General features: G+C 54.0%; 1 long non-coding RNA gene across 1 annotated transcript; it reads left to right on the top strand.

Annotated features, from left to right (window-relative positions):
* On the top strand, nt 2171–9364 carry LOC108634156. Its single transcript, XR_001917441.1, has 2 exons — nt 2171–2699; nt 8722–9364. It is a non-coding gene; the product is annotated as an uncharacterized LOC108634156 (long non-coding RNA).

The raw sequence follows: 9364 nt of genomic DNA on the forward strand, positions 1-9364 counted from the left end.
TCCCACCTCTTGGCTGCTGCCACGTGGGTAGAGCTTGTCACAGGAAGCGTGCACTGTCCTGCCCTGTTGGTGAGCAAATCTGTGGGCCTTGCCTTCCAGAGGGCACTGCTCTTCCCAGTGTATGTTTGGGGCTGCACGGAGGAGGCTGAGATCCCCCTGGGCCTCCAGATGGCATGGCTTGAGTTCCTCTAAATGTTCCACCCAGTGAAGAAGCAAAGGTTTGGAAAATTCAGCTGAGAGGCTCAGGTATGGTATCTGCTTTCTGTGTTCCCACGGCAAATCTGCATCCAGCTACTCTTGCTGGGCTGAGTGGAGCAGGGCTCAGAGCCCAGGGACACAGCCCTAAGTCAGGGCAACAAGCTCTGCGGTGAGGGGAGGAAGCGGGGAACGGCGGCAACAGGCGGCCACACAACTACAGCACTCTCTCCTACGGACCCTCCCAGCAGCCCCTTGCAGGCGCAGGCCAGCAGGCCTGCCAGGGCGGAGTGCTGGCAGCAGGCCTGTCCCTTGCACTGCGATGACGGTCCTGGAGGGCAACGGGGCGGGATGACCTATAGGGCGCTAGGGCATTGCTCAGTCCTTTCAGTGAATTTCCCACTCCCAGGCATTTTTCTTTAGTCACAAATGACAATGCAGTCTCTGATTACCCAAGGTAAGCTTTAAATAAAAAGAGGAGTTCATCCAGTCCACAGGAGAGACCAACACGGAAGGGCAGGACCTGTCACCTGGAGGGTTGGGGACACTGTATTCAGATGCACATTCCTAGAGCCTGGGGAGCGCCCAGTATCCCAAAACCCTTTATGACATTGAGGTTGTGTTGCATTTCACTTCAAGGTCCTTTCCTCCAGGCTTGGGGAGAGGGGGTGATTTGAAGGGGAAATTCTGAAAAATCTGGGCTGAGGATCGTTTCCCTGACCAAGGTGTCACCAGAAGTGGGTGACATTGTCCATCCTCACATTGTCGCACAGATCTCCCTGGCTCTTCTCCGTAATCACCTGGAAACAGATGTCTGACACGGTGCCGGCAGCCCTGCCATCTGAGTCCAGAATCCTTTATTGTTTGGTCAAAGAATCGTAAGAAGTCTTCATTAGAGGCAGCAAGGGAGGCCCAGGAGGGGCGTCCTGAGACCTGGCGTCTAGGATGGGGCAAGGGGCAGACGGGACAGGGGAGGAGGCACCCGCGGCTCCCGACCCAGCCCACACACCTCAGCCCTCAAAGTCGCCTGTCGTCCAATTCACTGCAGAACCGGGGGCAGAGGGGTCTTGCCCAAGGTCACCTCAGGCGAATCTGGGCATCCAACACAGATGTCCCCAGCTTCACTGTCTGTACATCCCTGTGGACCATATGCAGGGTTTGTTTGACAGAAAGTGTGTGAAGTCAAGTGAACGTTCCTGGGAATGGGGGGGCCATATGAAAGCTCATGCCACGGTTTTCTAACCTCAGGTGTTACTCCAGACACCTTGGCTCCGCGCTAAAGAGCTCAGAAGCCCAGGGTTTCACACGGCGGCTGATTTTTATTGAACTGCTGCCACTGAACATCATTTCTTCTCAAATGCGAGAGCCTATTTGTAGAGTTCAGCAGGGGAGGAACTTCATTAATGCAATGTCTGTCTTTGCTACTGCTTTCCAAGACCAGCTGCAGCAGATGATGGAGACGGAGGAATCCACGTCCTGGGAGTGGGGAGGTGGACGGACGTCCCCTGCAAGCGGACCCACGTCAGGGCCAGGGCCACCCAGTTCCGGGGGGACGAAAGTCAGCCCTTCTGCCGGGTAAACGGAGTTGGACTGGCCGCAGCCCTGCCCTCTCATCCACGCAGCATCGCGGCTGCTCTTGCTCTACAGCCCAAAGCTGAATCGTCACAGCGCAGGCCGCAGGGCCCACAGGCCAGAAAGGTGTACTCTGGTTCTTCACAGAAAAAGTCTGCCAGCCCTGCTCTGCATCAGAATGTGAGACTGTGAGTAATCTGGTGTGAGACTGTGAGTAATCTGTCCACGCACCATGGACTATTGTGACTCACTAAGATCCCCTTCACCAACAGAACGCCACGATTCACCAACAGAACGCCACGATTCACCAACAGAACGCCACGATTCTCGGATTTAAGAGGTGATTCAAGATCACCCCACGGCCTCTCCCCACAGGAAAGCCAGCACTGCCTGCCACCTGCTGGACCAAGTTGGTATGGTACGCTCTTTCTCCATGAAGCAATGTCTCTCCCACCAGGTCTCCCCCTTAACTAAGCAGACAGCCCTGCCTCCACCCAGGACTGGCCCAGCCTCAGAGCTCCCTCTGTGCCTCAGGAGCCTCTGGGAGAGTTTGCCATCAGGGTGTGCCCCATTTCCGCCCAACAGGGAGGCTCCCGGAGAAGCAGGCGGAGGTCAAGGGCCAGTCAGCCCAGTGCCGCTGTGCTGAGTCGTTTTGACTGGCACATACACCTCATCTCTTCCCATCCATCACTGAGCCTGCGCCCATGGTCTGAGGACAGCCATGCCTTACCTCTACCGGGCCCAGGGCCTCAGGAGCCTGCCACCCCCAAAGAGGCCCGCATCATCTACTCTTCAGGCCAGAGCTTCGAGGAGCTGAGGCAGGCGTGCCTGGAGAAGGCGTCCTGTTTGAGGATGTGGACTCCCCAGCCAACAGCACCTCTCTATTCTACAGCGAGCGGCCCCAGATCCCCTTTGTGTGGCCATGGCCAGGGGTGAGTGGTGACAGGAGGGGTTAGGGCAAGAGAGAGGGGTGTGCAGTTCGGTGCCCAGGATGGGGCAGCGAGGAAAGGATGGGCAGGGGGCGGGGCTACACACAAACTGGACTGAGGCACAGCTGCCAAGCCCGCTGCCAAGGAGCTGTGCGGGCTGAAGGCTGCAGCGGTGCTCAGGGGACAGCCAGCTGCTCAGGGGGTGCCCCTGCCCTCTGTGCCCCCCCATGATTCCCCGAGGCCCGGGACTCAGGGTCAGAGACGGTCTTGTCAGTAGGTGGCGAGTGGTAACAAAGCTTCATCCAAGAGTGTCAGGCGACACGTCCCACTAGAGCCCGAGGGAACACACGCAGAAACGGGCGGGAGGCAGTTTGCTGCGGATCCTTCCTGCTATTACCGAGACGATGCCTGGGCTGTGCTCAGTATGGACAGAAGATCACTCAGCAAGCGCTTAGGACACGTGTAGTGGACAGACGGCATGTGCAGCAGGAGCTCTCTCCCTGAACCATCTCCCTCTCAGGAGGGGAGCCACTGTCTGCCATGCTCTACCCCACACCAGCAGTCTGGAGCTGACAGTCCCAAGTGGCACCAACTGGTGCCTGGGACCAGGAGTCAATATTTGCCATGCTGGATTAGTCAGGGCTCAACCTCTGACCACGGAGAAGGCGATGGCAGCCCACTCCAGTACTCTTGTCTGGAAAATCCCATGGACGGAGGAGCCTGGTGGGCTGCAGTCCATGGGGTTGCACAGAGTCGGACACGACTAAGCGACTTCACTTTCACTTTTTACCTGCATGCATTGGAGGAGGAAATGGCAACCCACTCCAGTGTTCTTGCGTGGAGAATCCCAGGGACGGGGGAGCCTGGTGGGCTGCACAGAGTCGGACACGACTGAAGCAACTTAGCAGCAGCAGCAGCAGCAGCTCTGACCAGGCGCTGCATGGCTCGCCTTTCCTCGGGATGGGCCCTTGTCTGGGAGCATCTCCTGCGGAGCCAGGACGCTGTGGGCGAGGCAGAGGCTGGTGCCACCCACCGCTGACGTGTCCCTTGACGGCGGTCTCATCACATAGCCTCCCTGAGCCTGTCTCCTCTCCTGAGGGGAACAACAATGGAGCGATAATAAAATATAGGGTCAGGGTCTGCGCACAGAAGGCACTCAACAGATGGCAGCTGTTGTCCCGATTGCTATTATAGCGTCATCATCGTCAGCTCTGAATCCCCTCTCACTACAAGCACCACATCAACCTCCCCACCTCCCTACTTTCAAACAATGTCGATGTTTCAAATATATAACATATCCTTTATCTTTAAGCAAACAAACATGAAAATCTATGGCCTCTTCAGGGCCAAGCTCAAAGCACGCATAAGCTCTTATTATACAGCGGTAAGCACTTTATTAGGCTTATCTGGTGACTCAGACAGTAAAGAATCTGCCTGCAATGCAGGAGACCTGGGTTCAATCCCTGGGTCGCGAAGATCCCCTAGAGAAGGGAATGGCAAACCACTCCAGTATTCTTGCCTGGAGAACTCCATGGACAGAGGAGCCTGGTGGGCTGCAGTCCATGGACAGAGGAGCCTGGTGGGCTGCAGGCCACGGTGTTGCTAAGAGTTGGACACGACTGAGCAACTTTCACTCAGTTACTCAAGGACTTTATTATTTTTTTCTATTGTAGGCTGTGTATGCGTGTGCGTGCGTGTGTGTGTGTGTGTGTACACACACACACGCACACACATCTACATGCCATGCTGTGATGGTCCAGGCGTAAGTTACTTCTGATTGTGTAGTATTTTCCTAAGTCTGTCTGATAAGGCTATTACAGAAGGGGTACGCCTTTCTTCTGAGAAATTCCAGTAGCTTCCTTTCCTCCTAACTGGTCTCTCTGCCATCAGCCTTGGCCTATCAGGCCACCCCTACAGGGGCCTTCCCACCCCTTGCTCAGCCCCTTAGTGGGCTCAGAATTATCCTGGAATGAGGCCCAGGCTCCCCCACCATCCCTGTCCTGTGTGCAGCCTCCTTCGACCCCAGAGGGCCCTGCACCCTGGGCCTCTTCACATGGTTGAACTCTCCCAGGCATCCCTGCCTGCTCCCGTTGGCATCTTCCATCCATCGGAGAGGCCCTCCTCTGCTCAGGGAATGTGGGCTTTTGCTCAGGGGCCTGGCCCACGAAGCCTTCTATGTTGCCCAGGAACTGCTGGCTGTCCTATTTCAGCATTTATGCTATTTTGATGTAATGACCTGCCTGTGTCCCTTCTTGGCGCTCAAGTCTTCTGAGAGGCAGACCCTCGTTTCTAACCCACTATGCTCTGAGCTTCCAACATTATCTGGCATCTTCTAAACAATGATAGCAGCCGACAGTTGCTATGTCCAAGGCCACCTCTATTGTTCCAGGGTCATCTCACTTAATCCCAAACAGTCCTAAAATTTGGGATTATTATTATCCCCATTCTACCATAGGAGAAGCTAGGTGGTTAATACCACACAGCCAGTACCTGACAGAACCAAGCGCCTACCCAGGCGCTGCCTAGAGCACTGGCCACTGGTGCGACTGGAATCCCGGGTCCAGGAGGGGACCCACCCTTCAGCCTACATGGCCATCTCCTGGCTTCATGTGTCCCTCTGGGGCCTACAACTCGCCATCTCTTTGCCAGAGTTGAAATTTCTCCAAGATAAGAGAAAGACGTTCGCAGGCTAGGCTGGAGAGCGTCTCTGTCCCCTCCTGGAAGGAAGGCCAGAAAGCTCTGTGGTTCAGGCTCTGCTTGCATTTCTGCTCAGCACTGACGAATGCATCGCAGCAGCAAGTGTCTGGCCACCCAGTGGGAACCTGGGCGGGCGCTCCGCCAGCACCACCTTCTTGTCAAACACAGCTGTGCTTGGGGGTGGGGGAGTGGTGCATGCAAGCAACCAGAACCAGGAAACTCAGGGGCACCAGAGGGGCCGGGTGGCCACTTCGCTCGCCAGAGAGCCCGGGGCAAGAATGCACTGGGTGGAACCTGGACCTTGACTGGGGTGAGACGGGGGGTCACCCAGGGGTGGGTGGCTGCAACCGGCCTCTTGCGGAGGGCTGTGTATCTGAGTGAGGAGGGTGGGCTCCCTAACGGAACACAGCCGGAGTGTGGTCCCGCCGAGGGCCTGCGGCCTGACAGCCCCTCCTCTGCACGGCGGGGCTCGCTCTGTGGCTCCACTCACCCCCCAGAGGCTGTTGCTGCTCCAGCCTGCCCCCCCAGCCCATGCCCCCTTCTGCCTCCACTGCCCTGGGCACTCGTCTGGGATCAGCATTTCTCCAGCCTTGTTAGAAATGTGGTTTTCCCATTTAAAATTAAGTACTTTATAGAAAAATGTCTTTTTGCCTGAGCCCCTAATATGGGTGCAAGGTGAGCCACACGGGACCTGAAAACAAACATTCCTGGATGCTCGACCCCAAGTCTTCCAGGAGAACCACCTGCTGGTGCCCTGAGGCTGGCCTCCCTCCTCAGGCCCCTAAGCTGTAGTCTGGGGTCACCTCAGGTCTGTGGAGACCCCCTGATCTTCCCATCACAGAGGGTAACCCTTGTCCTCAAGGCCCCAGACAGCATTCCTCACAAACCAATACAGACATAAGCAGGACTCCCAGGCAGAAGTGCCGCACCCCAGGGCAGACGGGGGGGCACATGCGCCCCACGAGGCTGCACACACGGCACATTCAGCAGAGGAGGCGGCCACACCTGTCAGCATACGTGCCACGTGACCCACGGATGGAGAACGCCCCCTCAGGGCGCCCCTTCACACACAGGTGCAGGGGACCCTGTGGCCGGCACAGGGACGCGCGGACTTACAGCCACGCTGGGCCGGCAGAGGCACCAGGCGCACGTGAGTGTCTGGCCAGTTTATACCTGATGGCTGATCTGCACTGGCTGGATGAGAATTTCTGAGTTTTCTCTTTTTGCATCTTTCTCTATTAATCCACAGTTTGAGACCATTTGATAAAATTCTCCTGGACAAAAAAAAACAATTGGAAGACAGGAGTTAGGAGACACAGTTGATGCAGCTGGCTGGGGGGCAAGCCAGCCGAAGGCAGGGAGGGGAGAGGCCCAGCAGCTGGCCCGGGCTGGGCACGTGTCTGCCAGCCTCCAGACTCCATTCCACAGGTACTGCTACTGGTTCGTGCCCTCTGAGAGGGGCTGGGAGTCATGCGGCGAGGTCACAGGAGCTCCTTGGGTGAGAAGGCAGCCTGTCAGACCCCTCTGCTGATTGGGGAGGACTTCCGGGACCGCGCTCACATTCCTGGTTTGCACCTTCTCACACACAAACGCCCCTGGAAGCTGAGGTCAAGGGAGAGAGAGCCCGGTGGGGTGGGGGCGATCCTCACGGCAGGGCAGGGCGCAGGCACGGGGAGATGCCCCTCACTTGAAGTCACCTTCCTGCCATCATCTAACACCAAGATTCCCAAGGCAACTCGGAAAGAAGCAAGACTTCTAGGATGTCATCAACTTTCTGCCAGGCCTGGGTTTGTGGCACATCAGCTGCACAGGGCTCTCCAGAAAGTCCCCTGGCTGGGTTTGCTGGGTTTTCTGAAAACTAATAAATCCCTGGGCTGGCACATCCTGGAGGCTGCAAAGAGGGCCCCATCATCCTACATTTTAGCCTCAGGATTCCTCCTTCCTTCCCAGGAATCACTACCTTCCTCTGGCCCTTCAGGACACAGACCAGGAGAGAGGCAGGTCCCAGGAAGGTGTGAGACAACAGTTTAGGACAAAGCGATTCCCCAGGCTTCCAGCTGGTGCGGGTGGCTGCATCCAGCCCTGGTGTCTGGAAATAGGTGGCGACGGTCCCTACCTCACCCTGCATTTGAAACCAGTTAGAATGATAGTGTGACCGCCATGTGAATAGATGAAGCAAGATAATTCCACAAAAATATCTACTTCTGCTTCATTGACTATGCTAAAGCCTTTGACTGCGTGGATACAAGAAACTGTGGGAAATTCTTAAAGAAATAGGAATACCAGACCACCTTACGTGCCTCCTAAGAAACCTGAATGCAGGTCAAGAAGCAACAGTTAGAACTGGACATGGAGCAACAGACTGTATAAATGTATACATTTGCATACAATTACACCTGTCCTTTTTACTTGTCCTTCCTTCTGCTGAGTCACAGAATCAGCTTTAAAATAGAAAAGCTATATTTATTTTGCATAATACTGCTACAGCAATGGCTAAAAATAACTCTGATATGCTCTTAATAATTAAGGCTGAATACCTTGTTCTAATTGAGAAGTAATTCATAAACTAATCTGGATATTTGGGAACTAGTAACATGCGGTAGGTCCTGTCTTATTTTTCTCCCCCTTTCACCCTTTTGTATACTGTTTTAAAAGGCAAAACCTGTGAAGTGATAACAGACCCTAACTAAATGAAAATGGTTTGAAGGAAAAAAATTACACGTCGCTTTCCTCATATATAATTCATTAAAGTCTTGATTTACAGGGAAGATAAGCTAGGAGATATTCAGATTATAATTTCTTTCTTGTAGTGCTCAATTAGTTGCTATGCTTCTATAATGTGCGTGTGTTTGGGAGTCCAGAACCACACCCATTCCTCGTGCTAACCCTATCTGACGATTGCTCCTGTTGCAGCTGTGCTATTCATCCGCCATAGTTAGAAAAGCAGCGCTGCTTTCTCTTGGGGATTTTTCTCCAGGTGATGTCTATTTATCTCACTCTGTCACTCACCAGGGAATTGGCCTGGTCTCGGACTGCTGTTCATTGGTGCTGCCTTCAGCTTTAGCGCCGTGCAAGTGTCAATAAGCCATGCTCACTGCATGCGGAACATCATATCTATGTCCCCAAATTTTACACGGTTCTCATGTAACTGTCCCTTCCACACATAACTGTCCCTTCTGTTGGCAAATGACATTTTTAACAGGTAGTTGATTTTTTCTACGGGGTCAAATTTGTATATAATTTGTGCAGAACTAATCTGTTTACATCTTTTGTCTCCTTCTTTTTCTCCCTCCCTCCTTCTGCCCATCAATCATGTTCAATGTATCAGTTCTTTGCGAAACACCACAGGGAACAGAAGGAAGCATGAGACTCAATCTTGTCCTCAAGCATAGTTCACCACTAGGACGCCCCGGCGGTGCGGTGCTTAGGACTCCATGCTCGCAAGGCAGTGGTCCCAGGCTCCCCCTCTCTTTAGGGAACTAGATCCTGCGTGCCACAGCTGAAAGAAGAAAACAAACAGAAGCCCCTACATCCTGCAGCTAAAAAGAGCCTACCTGCAACTAAGATCTGCAGCCAAGGCGAATACACAGTTTTTGAAAGCATGGCTTACCATCTATTGAGGGGAAAAATGCATACGTGCACGTGAAAGATCAGCAACCAGAATGCTGCACGCTCTATCACAAGCACCAGCACCAGTCCACAGAGTCTGGGAGATCCCAGGAAGGTGTCTGGGCTGGAACGCTGCGGTGTGGTGACTGGGTCTGAGGACTGGCCTGATATAAAGGAAGAAGCAGTGAACTGGGGGACCGGGCGTTCGCTCCACCACCGACTGTTGGACCCGAACTTAATTTCCCTCATCTGCAAGCTGGGAACCATGATTATAATAATATTTCTCTTCCATTTCAATTTGTGAATCATACAATCAGATGTGGTTATATAAAGATGTTCTGAAAACGCTAAAAAAATTCCAA

This window comes from Capra hircus, chromosome 28 (genome assembly GCF_001704415.2).
Source record: "Capra hircus breed San Clemente chromosome 28, ASM170441v1, whole genome shotgun sequence".
Taxonomy (NCBI): Eukaryota; Metazoa; Chordata; class Mammalia; order Artiodactyla; family Bovidae; genus Capra; species Capra hircus.